At 40.1% G+C, this 14,520-nt stretch overlaps 1 protein-coding gene across 8 annotated transcripts in view; it reads left to right on the forward strand.

Moving 5' to 3' along the window:
* The window catches only part of LOC148846173 (FAM91 carboxy-terminus protein), a 96,543-nt gene that overhangs the window by 12,525 nt on the left and 69,498 nt on the right, over positions 1–14,520 (forward strand). The window lies entirely within an intron of this gene.

Here is a 14,520-nt window from a genome sequence, read left to right on the forward strand (position 1 = left end):
CCAAACTGGACTTACGTCTGTTATTGCAGTCACCACCAATCATTCTTGACCTGTAAACATTGCCCATAAGGGTACAGGAAGGTTCACACGATCCTTACAGGTGTAAAACACCACCCAAAATCTTCACAGCATTCTGTCACCACGAGCAAACAGCTCTGTCTTGGCACACCGCCAAGAAGAAAATAAAAAAAAAAAGGGTAAAAACACCTCTCAGATCAGTTTTGTCTGATTTTCCTTTGATTGATCTAGAAAAAACAGCAGAGGAGGAAGAGAAACAGGGTTCGATCTGTCTTCAGGCCCACAGAACCCACTCTGATACCATGTTTTCTGGGTAGAGAAAGAAGAACAGAAGGGAAGAAGCAGAGACAGGAAGAGAGAGAAGAGAGAAGAGAAAAGAAAAAGAGAGAAACAAAAAATGGAGAGGCAAAAATTGTGCTGGCGGTGCCAGCCTTTTCTTATATAATAGGGCAACACAAAAAAGGTAAAAAGACCACAGTACCCCTGCAGCCCATAATACATAAAGAACTAACTGTTTTAACAGTTATATTTAGTATGGAATTTATTTATTTTTTGTTTTTTATAATTTTAATATTCCATTAACTTACCAACTTACCTGGCATTTCTTGGATTACATCAACTCGAAATGATATAATTGAACTATGCTATACACTGGTGTAACAATTAGTTTTTGGTTTTTGTTATTTTATTTAATGCTAAATCTTGGGGACATAGGACTTACAGTGGGAGGCCTCATAAGTTTCCCCTTGTTGCATCATGATCCACTGTTGGATGGGTTCTATTTAGTAGAGAAAAGGTTTCCCTAAAGTCAAACAGGAACTTAATGTATAAGGCCCAAATGAGAATGTTAAAATATCAGTTCATTATGATGAAATTTTTAAGGAGGAGCCACTTAACAATGGGTCTTGATTCTTGAAACATGAGAACAGTGGTTAGTCATCGATATGCCTGAACCATCTATGGTTCTGTGACTCCAAATCCATGATACTCATTTTATATAATCCGTCTTAGGTCTATAGCCTATAATATCCATTAAAATGTGGGCCATTACTGGTTGTTGTTTATATGGGATGGGCCCTTGAAGGGCCAAGTATTTCTTTATTTTGTTTGTTTTTATTATTTTTGTTTCTGCCACCTATTTATGGGCATGGTTTTAAAAGGCTTAAGCCTTGCGGCAAGGTGCACAGATTTTGCTTCAAGTCTTGAGTCTCATAACATTGGTATGAGGCTTAAGCCTTTGCCAGAAAGAGGCGTAAGCCTCAAGAACCAATTATTTATTAAGTTATTTAAGAAAAATAGTTTAGCATAAGCTTCAACAACTGGTGATTCCAAGTTATTTAAGACAAAAAAAATGTTTTTAAGTTTAAAACATATGGGAGGGGCACTTTGGTAATCATAGGCCATATAAAAAGAGTAAAATGAAAAGTCATGTTGAGATATTGGGCCAAGCGACTCTAGTTGATTCTTCTATTTTATTTATGATTTATGGGCTTTAGTTGTGATGGGCCCAAGGCCCCTTTTTATTATTTGTTCTTGCAGCTACCCTATTAGGGGCATCCTTGTAATGGGGTAGTTGAAAGGAAAAACTGACACATTGTTGAGATTGCTAGAAGCATATTTTTTTGTCTTCCATGTTCCTATAAAATACTGGGGAGGTGTGGTTCTTACTTCAACCTATTTGATTAATCATTTACTTTAAAGGGTTCGTAGGTTCAGACCTCCTTTTAGTCTTCTTTTTCCTGATGAGGACATATTCTCTATTTCTCTCAGAGTGTGTAGTTGTACTTGCTATGTGCATAGAGCATATTCCCAGTTTTCAAAGACACAAATTTGAATCTAAGGCCAAGAAATGTATCTTCCTTGGTTATGCCATCGCACAGAAGGGTTACTACTGTTATAATCCTCTTAGTGACACCTAGTTTGTTTCCATGGATGTCACATTCGCGGAGCCAGTTCCTTTCTATCCTGTTCCTTCTAAGAGGGAGAAGCTTTGTCTCTTTGATATTCCCCTTCCAGCTTCTGTCTCTTGTGATGTCTCCAGTGAATCACCCCTCTTTGATATTCCCCTTTATGATTTTATGGGCCTTTTATTTATTTTATTTGTTATTGGGCTGAATATCTAATGGGCATACTTGGGCTGTTTTGTCTTTTCTTTCTATTGCTGCCTCTGACTAGTGGCAGACTTGTCAATAAAGTTCATGTTATAATGAGATAGAATATAACTTAGTGGGGACTGTGAGACAGACAATGATCTTGTCTTTTCCCCAACCTATTTTCTTCTTCTCTCTTCTCTGTCCTCTACTGGTCCAAATCTTTTCTACTTGATTTTTTTTTTTTTGCATAAACATTAGATTATCTTCAACTTTGTTCTTTGGATTGATTCACATCTTGGCATCAGCATGATTTTTTGTTTTTCCACCCTTCCATGATCCATTTTCTACTACGATGAGTAGGGTGTATTGGGTTTTGAGTGGCTGATTACTATTACTTGAAATCATTTGGTTGGTAGAGATCTTTGGAGAGTTTTGGATTTTTTTGGAAGATAAATAAAAAGAAATTTTATTCCTAAAAGGAAAAACAGTACATCATAACTAGGTGATAAGATGTCACCCACTCCAGATTATACAAATGTAAAGCCACAGAACAAAAAAAGAACACCATTTCTGAAACAAGACAAATCTCAGCAATTGTATCAATAATTCAGAGAAAATCAAAATTCAGCTCCAAAGTCTTTTTTCCGCAGTCCTTGAAACTTTGGAAGCAAGAGCACCCAACCAATAACTGTTGGACTAATAACAGCTACCAGCTCTTCCATACTTTTCTCTTTCTCCTCAAAGATCCTTTTGTTTCTTTCCTTCCATATTTCCCAGCAAACCACAAAAGGAATACATGTCCAAAGGATCTTGACTTTAACTCCACCTTGGATTCTTGGCCAATAGTTGAAAATTTCAGTCGGATCAACCAATGGGCTCCTAACCACCTTGAATAAATTGAAGATATAGAATCAAATTGAGTATGAAAAGTTGCAATAGAGCAAATGAAGGGAAGGGTGATCCATCATATGGATGGCTGAACCATGCAGGGAGGTTGGGTGAAATTTCAAAAATTTCTTTCACCATTTCAGGAATCCTATTCCTAGTTAAAAAAAAAACTGTATTTTTCAAGGGTTGTTCTTGAAACAAAGCAGACCAAATCTGAAACCAAGATTAGGGAGAGGAATAAATGATACGGAATCCATGCGAAAATCTCTTCCCAACATAGGTGTTCACGACCAAAGAGGGTACCAAATCCTTCCTCCATTGAAGATGACACAACTTAGGGTGGGGCAGGATCAACAAGGGGATTTTTTAGCAAGAACCCAAATTCTTTAGCAAGAATTATGCAGGGATGTGAGCATAGCTTTAAAATTGTTTCTTCCACCATGAAACAATGTCAAGATCCAATCTTGATCACTCCAAGAGGTGAAGATCGAACAGGGTAGGGTGGCAAGAACAGAGAGAGAGAGAATTGAATGTAGAAAGGTTAGTTAAACTGTGTGTGTTTTTGCAGTTCACCCTCCTCCTTTTATATAAACTTAAAGAGTTAATCTCCTAATCTGATTAAGAGTTTGTTGATCCAAATCTTTATTTGGATCTGGACTCTTTAAGTGATAAGGCTTATCCCTCATCTTATCTGTAGATCAGGATCAACTTCTCCTAATCCAATTAGGAGTTTCCTAATCCAAATATCTATTTGGATCTGGACTCTTTAAGTGGATAAGAGTTATCCTCTTATTTAATTAATCAAATTAACCCAGTTCGAAATGGGCTTTAGGCCCATTAAGCTTTCAAGCTCACTTCCTTCAATGCTAGCTAGCTTGGCTCTCTTTGTATGGCGTGGGACCCTATCATCGATCTCCACATAAGCCACATGAGTTCATCCTATCCTTTGTTACAAGGCCTGGCCGAATTCACTGCTGAATACAGTGAACCCCCGAGTCCATCAATATGGGCTCTTAATGGGCTTGACATTTATGCTAAATGGTCCTTGGGTCCAACCATCTTACAAAGGCCCAAGGACTGTGGGCAGATGTGAGATTAGTCCATCAGGTTTATTATCCCTAAATGGTCTTACACTTAACCTCTCAACACATAATGATCAAACACTGCCCGACAAGAGAGGACATCTCCCTCGGTTGCAAGGTACAGTGTTGCACTCTTTGCTCACATGGATTCCAGGAATTAAAACCTTGTGCAAACAATTTGTGAAACCATAATATATATGTATATCTCTATATAAATATATTTTGCAAAACAAATTTCAACAAATTTGAAATCAACTGCCGGTAGTTTAGGTTTCTATCAGAGAGTGCATTCCCCGGTCATTCACTATGTCCGACAAAGGGGCTGATTCTGTCACTGTGATCACCCGCTCAAGTGAATTCTTGGACTGCCCCAACATACCCAAGTTTTGACCCCCTCTAAGGATTTCACTAATTGGCATATCAAAGACAACCCAATCCAATACCTAGTTTAGTACCATAATCGAGTCTAGGGGTCAAGTGTAACTTTTTAGTTTTGCCCATCTATCTCTAAGGTCCAAGGCATAACTGTAAAATGGTCCGGTTCAGGGTTTCAAGCAAACCCACACTACATGTGCTTCAGGTCTCACCCTGGTAGTTGAGACAAGCCACCCCAACCGACTTGCAGTACATTAGTATCAGCTTTGGCAGGATAAACCTCCCTGGGTCTATCCAATGTTTGTGAATTTTCTAAACTAACATGAGTCTAATAAGTGTCCAGTTTAAGGGTATTACACAAAAACACACCATATAACGTGAATCAAATATGTACTTTTATTCATTTACAATAAATGTTATAATGTACATCAAGCTGATTGGAGCTAAGGGCATACATTGTCTAACAGCAAAATGTGAGACACATCTTCCTCATCAGCACAACATAACACATCCACTTGGAAACTGCAACCCTCTAAGTTTCAAGTTATCCTGTGTTAGAATGTACCCTCTCACAATCAACTAAGCAAAAGCTTCATCACTTGGTGGTACAGGCTTCCCCGAAACACCAAGTGGAGAGAGTTTTAGAGCGAGAGGGATATGGAGATAGCAAGTTCCCAGAGCTGTGGTTGGATAAATGGTCCCCTTCTTTAGCGAAGCTTGGTGAAGATCTTGATCCGGTTTGGATTAACGTTTATGGTACACCGTTACATGCATAGAGTTCGAAGACTTTCGTGGCGATTGGAAATGCTTTAGGCAAGTTCAGAGAATGCATTGAAGATCAAGGACAAGAAAGGGATTTAAAGGGAGTGGGGACCGTTTGGACAATGGTAAGTATAATAGAGGAGGTGAATTGTCAGATCGAGGACAAGAAAGGGATTTAAATATCTCTTGTGGGATTGTCAAGGGTAAAATGGGAAACCACGATAAAAAAACTTTTAAAGATCGAAGGACCGGAGGAGGGCAACTGAACTGGTCGGAGTCTGGAAAGGAAATTACAGAGAACAAAGAAATTGCAAGGGAGAAAGAAGCGCAAACTAGAAGCCAAAGAAAATTGGTTCGAATCATCCACCATATTGAGAAGAGCAAGACGATGGATGGCTTTGTATGCCGCACCACAAAGTATGCGCATAGTGATGGAGAAGAAGAAAGAAATTGCAAGGGAGAAAGAAGCGCAAAATAGAAGCCAAAGAAAATTGGTTCGAATCGTCCACCATATTGGGAAGAGCAAGACGGCAGATGGCTTTGTATGTTGCACCACAAAGTATGTGTATAGTGATGGAGAAGAAGACAAATATTCAAAGAAGGTAACAGAAGAAAGAAAACTCAACAGTGCAGAGAAGGAAGGAGTAGTGGCTCGTAGGAAATCAGCAGGGGAAAGGAAAAAGAACAAGGGGGAGACGAAGAGAAAGACGGACGATGCAAGGAATGACGGAAAGTTTTTGAAGCCTATTCCCTCAAAGGAAGATGACGGGTGCGGAATTTATCCTAGGAGCTGTAAGGATGACGATGGGAAGCAATCAAGCCAATTGATAGAGGAGTGCTGTCGGAGGTCAGTGGACGGGTTCCAAATACATAGCTCCCTTCTCCCAGGTACATCTTCTCAATTTTGAATCTTTTGGAGAGGAGTTTGAGAAGAACCAGGAGGTAGTGCATGGTGTGTAGGTACAGCAATTTGAGGGGGAAGAAGTAAGGGAGTAAAAAAAAACAAAGGAAGAGTTTAAAAAAGAAGATGGTGGAGGACAGTGAGGGAGAGTCAGGCATCTCAAGAGGAGTAGAGGGGGAAGTAGTGAGGGAGAAAAGAAAGAGAGGAGAGGACGGCAGAAACTGAGAGGGAAGAAGGATCTCATTCGGCTAAGACTGGGGAGGGGAGTTTGATAGAGAATTGATGGGGAAGGGAGAAGTGTTTGCCTGCAGCAGTGAAGAGACTGAGGTGACGAAAGAAGGGGAGGAAGCTGAAGAAGGTGGGGAATGTGGGAGAAAACAGGTGTATAAAAGGAAAAAATATAGGACGAAAGTGGTAGAGAAGAAGGGAGAAGGGGAAGAGAAGGAACTGATACAGATAGATGAAACTCATAAGATTGATTGGGGGGGGGGGACCCGGAGGAAGTTTTAGATGCAGAGGTGAAAATTAGTATATTTTTGGGCCTTCTCTTCTTGGGGGGGGGGATATTTTGCTAGGGAAGCTTTCAAGGAGGTGGAGGAAGAAGGAAAGAAGGGAGAGAAAAAACTTGACTTAGGGGGAGAAGACAGCAGAAAAAAAAAAGAGGAAGATAGTCATGACTCATGAGAATCTGTTCTTGGAATATTAGAGGTTTAAGAGACTCTAAAGAGAAGGGAGGTAGTTAGGAACTTTGTTAGGTTACAAAATTGAAATGTTGCTGCTTCAAGAATCTAAGCTCGAGGAGGTAGATTGGAAGGGGCTGTTCCTTGGCTGATGGGGGGGATTTTAATGTGGTAAGGAGGCTTGGGGAAATGAAGGGTGGGAGAGATGGAAGATGGTCAGGGGCATCTAGGGATTTCGGGGATTTCATCTGAAGGAATGAGTTGGGGGAGCCGGGGTTGTTGGGTTCCATTTTCACTTGGTCAACCCTGAGGAGGCTGGACAGATTTCTGTTCAACCAGGAGTGGGAGATAATGTTTGAAAATTTGATCCAGGAGTCTCTTGCTTTCTCTATCTTAGACCATAAATCTATCTTATTAAGGGAGTTCGTGAGGTTGAAGGGGCCCAAGCCTTTCAGATTTGAGAGTATGTGGATGGGACATCCAAAATTTTTGGAGTTTTTGGAGAGAAGATGGATCTCAAATGAGGTGGAGGGTTCAGCCGTATACAAATTTATGAAGAAACTAAAGCTTTTAAAGGAAGATTTAAAAAGTTGGAGTGTCCAAATTCTTGGGAATGTTGAGAAGAGAAAGAAGGAGGTTTTGGAAAGAATGGCTAGGCTGGATAGGTTGGAGGAGGAGGACAACCTGCTTCAAGTGGGGAGGATGGAAAGAGAGGCTGAAAGAGGAGCTGGAAAGGCTAATCCACTTTGAGGAATTTTTTTGGAGGCAAAAGGCGAGGATTCAGTGGCTTAGACAGGGAGACAAAAATACATCTTTCTTCCAAGCAATGGTAAGGAGAAGAAGAGAAGGGAATACAATATTCAGATTGATTGAGGGGGAAAGAATTATTGATGATTCGAAGGATATTGCAGATGAGATTAGAAGCTTCTATGAGAGGTTATACAAAGCTTTGCCTCTCCAGAAATGTCATCTTGGGGAGATGGAGTTTGGGAAAGTGAAGGAAGGGGTTAGGGATTGGTTGGAGAGAGGTTTTGAGGAGGAGATCTGGGAAGCTGTTAAAATGATGAAAGGAGACAAAGCTCCGGGCCCAGATGGTTTTAATATTGGATTGTATCATTGTATAAAACATGCTGGGATATAATCAAAAAAGATCTGCTGGCTTTGTTTAAAGAATTTTGGGAGGATAAATGTGTGGAAAGGTTGGCTAATGCAACTTTCATTTCCCTCATCCCAAAGGTGGATGGGACTGTGAGAGTGAGAGATTTCAGGCCGATCAGTTTGATTTGCAGCCCATATAAGATTCTAGCTAAGGTGTTGGCGGGAAGGTTAAAACATGTGTTGCATTCAGTGGTGAGCCCAACTCAGATGGCTTTTGTCCAAGGAAGACAAATTCTGGATGGGGTGTTGATTGCAAGTGAGTGTGTGGATTCCAAAATTAGAAGTGGGGGAGAAGGGGATGATATGCAAAATTGATTTAGAAAAAGCCTATGATCATGTGGAGTGGGGATTTCTGGAGGAAGTGATGAGGAGAATGGGTTTTGGGGAGAAATGGAGGAGCTGGATTTTCACATGTATTTCATCAGTGTCCTTTTCAGTGTTTCATTTGAATTTTTTGGATCTTCTAGTTGGCTAGGTGATAGGTCCCAGTCAACAACTACGTGTATTTTATTTGACTTCAACTACCCATCCAAGCTGGTTGGGTGGTGTTTAAATACAAGAAATTCTTAATTGCCTACCAATAAGATAGCCCCTAATTAAGGGATTAGCCTTCTAACTAGCTGGTCGATCCCTATGCCATAGCAAAATAACAAACTAACAACAATAACAAACTAACAATAACAAACTATTTGGCCGAGATATTCTCCAACCAGTTATTGACCCATTCGAAAGCAAAAAGGACAGAAACAGGAGCACGTCTACACGTCCAGCATCACTCCATGTACCTTGGGTTCTTCCTGGGCACCCTAGCAGAGTTGTAATCCCTCCAAATTCGAACCTCATCTCTCAACTCTTACATGAATTCCATGACTCACCCTTGGGTGGGCATTCAGGTACCTTGCGAACATTCAAGCAGCTGGTTCAACAATTTTATTGGTCATCGATGCATAAAATTATCAAAGAGTATGTGGCTTCATGTGACATTTGCCAAAGAAATAAAGCAACCACACAATCACCAGCTGGTCTCCTTCAACCCCTACCCATTCCATGCCAAGTTTGGGAGGATATCACAATGGACTTCATAGAGGGCTTGCCGACTTCTAATGGATTCAATACAATTCTGGTTGTCATCGATCGTTTGTCAAAGTATGCGCATTTCTTGCCTTTAGCACATCCCTTCACTGCCAAGATAATAGCTGCAAAATTCATTGAAGGAGTGATCAAGCTGCATGGAATGCCAAGGTCGATCATTAGTGACTGTGACCCCATCTTCATAAGCAATTTTTGGAAGGAATTCTTCAAATTGTCAGGAACCCAACTCAACATGAGCTCCTCCTACCACCCACAAATCGACGGACAATCTGAGGTATTAAACCGATGTCTCGAACAATATCTTAGATGTTTCACATCTCAACAGCCACGCAAGTGGGCGTCCTTCCTCCCTTGGGCAGAGTATTGGTATAATACCACCTACCATATATCCACTGGAATGACACCTTTCCAAGCACTTTATGGAAGATTGCCACCCAACATTCCCCACTATGAAGTCGGATCTTTGGCAGTAAACGAAGTTGATCAAACACTTATCACAAGGGATGCTATTCTCCAACAACTCAAGATCAATTTACACGTGGTTGTGAACAAAATGAAACAGGTAGCTGATTCAAAGAGACGTGATATTGAATTCCAAGTGGGTGATTTGGTCTTCCTTAAATTGCATCCATATCGCCAACAAACTGTGTTCCAAAGAACTTGCCAAAAGTTGGCCAACAAATTCTATGGTCCATATACAATTGAAGAGAAGGTGGGAAAAGTTGCCTATAAGCTTAAGTTACCAGGAGGTTCCCGGATTCATCCTGTTTTTCACGTGTCTTCATTAAAGCAATATGTTGGTGATCACGTTGCTACAAGCACAACTTTGCCACCTATAACAAATGATGGGGAAATCATTGCTGAACCGGAAGCTATTATAGACACAAGATGGGTGAAAAAAGGCAAGCTCTTCATTGAGGAAAGCCTGGTCCAATGGAAGAAATTACCCATTGAAGAAGCTACGTGGGAAAACACACAAGGAGCTACTAGATCGGTTTCCCACTATGAACCTTGAGGACAAGGTTCCACTTAATTGGGGGGTGGGGCAATGATAAGTTAAGAAAGTCTGTTAGGATGCCCAAGAAGAATCCGAGGTACATGGAGTGATGCTGGACGTGTAGACATGCTCCTGTTTCTGTCTTTTTTGCTTTCGAATGGGTCAATAACTGGTTGGAGAATATCTCGGCCAAATAGTTTGTTATTTTGCTATGGCATAGGGATCAGCCAACTAGTTAGAAGGCTAATCCCTTAATTAGGGGCTATCTTATTGGTAGGCAGTTAAGAATTTCTTGTATTTAAACACCACCCAACCAGCTTGGATGGGTAGTTGAAGTCAAATAAAATTCTGTGGTTTGTTCTCACCCTAAGAAGAGCATTATACACATAGATGCTGACTGGGACCTATCAGCATCCTCCTACACTCGTTCAACATAGTAGGGTGCATCTGGTCATGGTTTCCCTTTGTTAGTGTCGACTGTATAGGGGTAATTTAGTCTTTCTATTTATGTTTAAAAGCTGATGTATAATGTTTATGTTAAGTGATGTGTCCCATACTTAAGTAGGGACATAATAGTCTTTTGATTATTGAATAGAAACAAATAAATATAACCTGGCCGACTAGAGAGGGTTACCAATCTCTCTAGTTTGAATCAGATTTTTCCTTCTCTTCTCTTCTTCTCCTATTCTCTCTAGTATCCCTTCTGATATCTCTCTAATACTAATACTAACAGAATTCTAGTGCAGATCAGAACTTTATCATGGTATTAGAGCAACTGTGACAAAATCAGATCTGCCCAGAATTCTCTTTTTATTGCCATTCAGCCTAGCGTTTTTTTTTTTTCTTCAATATGGAGATAGGGAAAGGGGCTGAAAAGGAGTGGTTGCCCTTTACTCTTGGAGGTTTTCATGGCTTCGGTCAGTAGGTTGGTGGGTGTTTGCAGTGGTTTGTAGGTAGCCCCCCCCCCCCAATCGATAGTGAGAAGAGGGCTGTTTCAGGTGGTGCCATGGACAGTCGAGTGCAGGTTGCTTTTGTGGTGATTAAATAGGTGGATTATGTGGGTATTTCAGTGGGGGTCGAGTGATTGGTGAGTTGCTAGTGTGATGGTGTGTATTCAGGTAGTTGTGTGGTAGTTTTTTGGTGTGGAGAGTGAAGAAATCAGTGACGCGTGTTGCTGAAATTGTGACTGTAGGTGGTTTTTACTAGCTTTGTGGTGTAGAGAGTGAAGAAATCAGTAATGGGTGTTGCTGAAACTGTGATTGTAGGTGGTTTTTACTAGTGTGTAGTGTGGTGAGAAGTGAATTAAAAAAAAATCAGATATAGGAGACAACAGTGAAAACAAATCTAGTGTGATGGTTCTCACTGACTACTTGAAGGTTCAGATGACTTCTATCAAGTTGAATGCGGAGAACTATGTGCTTTGGGCGTAATCCATAGAGGTATTTCTTAGAGCTAAGAAGAAAGTGAAGCATGTAAGGGAAGAAAAACCCTCCACTGAGTCTCATGAGTATAGTGATTGGGAGCAAGAAGATGCACAGATTATGACCTGGTTATGGAATAGTATGGAGCCCAAGATTAGTGTGAATTTCATGTTCCTAGATACAGTGAAGGAGATTTGGGACCATGCTAAGAAGCTGTATTCGAGACAAGACAACACTATTTGAGTGTCTCAGTTTTATTAGGAGTAGTTTAACCTACAATAGGATAATTAGAGTCTTGAGGAGTACTATGCTAGCATGAGGAACCTTCGTAATGAGTTGAATGTGTACCATCTCTTCACTTATGATATTAAAATTCAGCAATAGCAGAGAGAACAACTAGATGTGACCAAATTTTTAGTAGGGCTGGAATTTGAATATGAACCAATGAGAGCACAAATACTGAAGGAAAGAGAGATCCATCATATGGATGGCCGAACCTTGCAGGGAGGATGGGCGAAATTTCAAAAATTTTCTTTCTCCCTTTCGGGAATCCTATTCCCTAATTTAGAAAATTGTATTTACAAGGTTCGTTCTTGAAACAAACCGGACTAGACCTGAAACCAAAAGAAAGCAAGTAGGGATATACCTGATACGGAATAACAGTAACTCCCAACGCAGGTGTTCACGCCCAAAGAGGTGACCAAAACCCACCTCCACTGAAGATGATACAACTTATGGTGAGGCAGGATCAACAAAGTGGTTCTTCAGCAAGAATCACACAAGGGGCTGGTGAGCACAACTTTAGATTGTTTCTTCTAGCAAGAAACAATATCAAGAACTATTCTTGATTAGATTCAAAGGTGGAAATCGAACTGGGTAGGGGCGGAAAGAACTAGAGGAAAATTCTACAGATTGCTGTGTGTATGAAACCGGTGAATTCGCCCCCTATTTATAGCCTTATTTGGATCAACTTTCTAATCCAATTAGGAAAGAGTTTCTTGATCCAAATATGATATTTGGATCTGGACTCTTAAATGGATAAGACTTATTTTATCCTTTAGCCAATCCTAATTAGATTATAAACCAGGATTCACCCCTTTTAATTAACATAATTAAGCCCAACTCGAAATGGGATTTAGGCCCATTTAGCCACATAGCCCACTTTCCCTTTAAATGTTGGCTAGATTGGCTCTTTTTGTATTGCATGAGACCCTAGCATTGATCTATACATTAGCCACATGGATTCAGCCCATTAAGAGCCAATGACCATTTAGTGTAAATGTTGAGCCCATTAAGAGCCCATGGCGATGGACTCAAGGGTTCACTGTGTCGTATAGTGAATTTGGCTAGGCCTTGTATCAAAGACTGGGCTGAGCCCATGTGGCTGGTGTGTAGATCAATGTTTGTGTCCCACGCCATATAAAGAGAGCCAATTGAGTAGCAGGTTAAGAGATTAAGTGAGCATATAAACTTAATGGGCCTAAAGCCCAATTCGAACTGGGCTTAAGTCGGTTAATTGAAAGGAGGCAAGATAGGATTTATAATCTGATTAGGATTAGCTTAAGGATAAGATGAGTCTTATTCATTCAAGAGTCCAGACCCAAATATCAGATTTGGATTAAGGATCTCTCTCCTAATTAGATTAGGAGGCTGATCCTGAGAAGGCAATAAATAAAGGGGGCGAATTCCTCAGTTAAAGACATCACAACAATCTGCAAAGTTCTTCCCTGTTTTTGTTGCCCCTACCTAGTTCGATCTCTACTTGTGGGAGTGGTCAAGAATTGTTCTTGATATTGCTTCTTGGTAGAAGAAACAATCTGAAGTCGTGCTCAACAGCCCTCTACTCCATTATGTAACAAGCTAGGACTATATGATATATACTCACCAGCTTGAGGGGGAGTGTTTGTGTCGACTGTATAGGGGTAATTTAGTCTTTCTATTTATTTTTAAAGCTGATGTGTAATGTTTATGTTAATTGATGTGTCCCATACTTAAGTAGGGACATGATAGTCTTTTGATTATTGAATAGAAACATATAAATATAACCTGGCTGACTAGAGAGGGTTATCAAGCTCTCTAGTTCGAACCAGATTTTTCCTTTTCTTCTCTTTTCTCTTCTTCTCTTCTTCTTCTTCTCCTATTCTCTCTAGTATCCCTTCTGATATCTCTCTAATACTAATACTAACAGAATTCTAGTGCAGATCAGAACTTTATCACCCTTCAAACTAGTCCTTGGTTTTTCCACTTCAGATTAGAACCACTGATGTAGCCCATTGGGCATAATTTGCATCATTCCACTTAATAGTTGTCATCTGTGCTTGAAAGAAATCTTCTGACACTAGAGGAGAGGATTTCATCTCCATCTTGTGAAAAATAATAAATAAATAAAAAGAACAAAAAAAAGAAAAGAAAAAGACCAAAGCTGATCAAAAAGGAATTACACCAGGGTTGGTTCACAAAAGGATGCTACAGATAAAGTCTTCTACCTTGGTTCAACAAGCTTTCAATAAAAAAACCTTAAAACAATATACTATCCACAAGAGTAGTTGTGGGTCAATCAAATAAATTGCTGCAAACAGGTAATAGATTGCTCAAATCAAGTTCACAAGGATGACAGTCCAGAAACAATTTCTTTATAGCCCCAATTAATTCATTCATGTGTACGGCACACATATGTTTCATTTCTCACTTTCAGTCACATTACTGCTCTTGGATTGCCCTAATAGATGGTCTCACATCATCAAATGATAATCATACACATAGACATAGTCATGGTTAGAACCATCACAAGCTTCCCTGAAAAGCAGTTGGCCCTGATCCAATTTCCAGATCTTCTTAGAGAACCAGAAAAGAAACAGAGAGAAGAGGGGGAAGCAGATTGAATAGAGAGAGGAGAAGAGAAAAGCAACAACCAGGTTTGGTTAATGCTCTGAGACAATATGGCCTGTTAGAACAGTGATTTGACAATGACAAGAAGAAAAAAATCACTAACCATAGGCTGAGAAGAAGAGCAAACCCTATTGCTCTGTTCAATTGAGATTAGACTTAATCTT

This window comes from Nelumbo lutea, chromosome 7 (genome assembly GCF_056320005.1).
Source record: "Nelumbo lutea isolate HS-2025 chromosome 7, American lotus-T2T, whole genome shotgun sequence".
Taxonomy (NCBI): Eukaryota; Viridiplantae; Streptophyta; class Magnoliopsida; order Proteales; family Nelumbonaceae; genus Nelumbo; species Nelumbo lutea.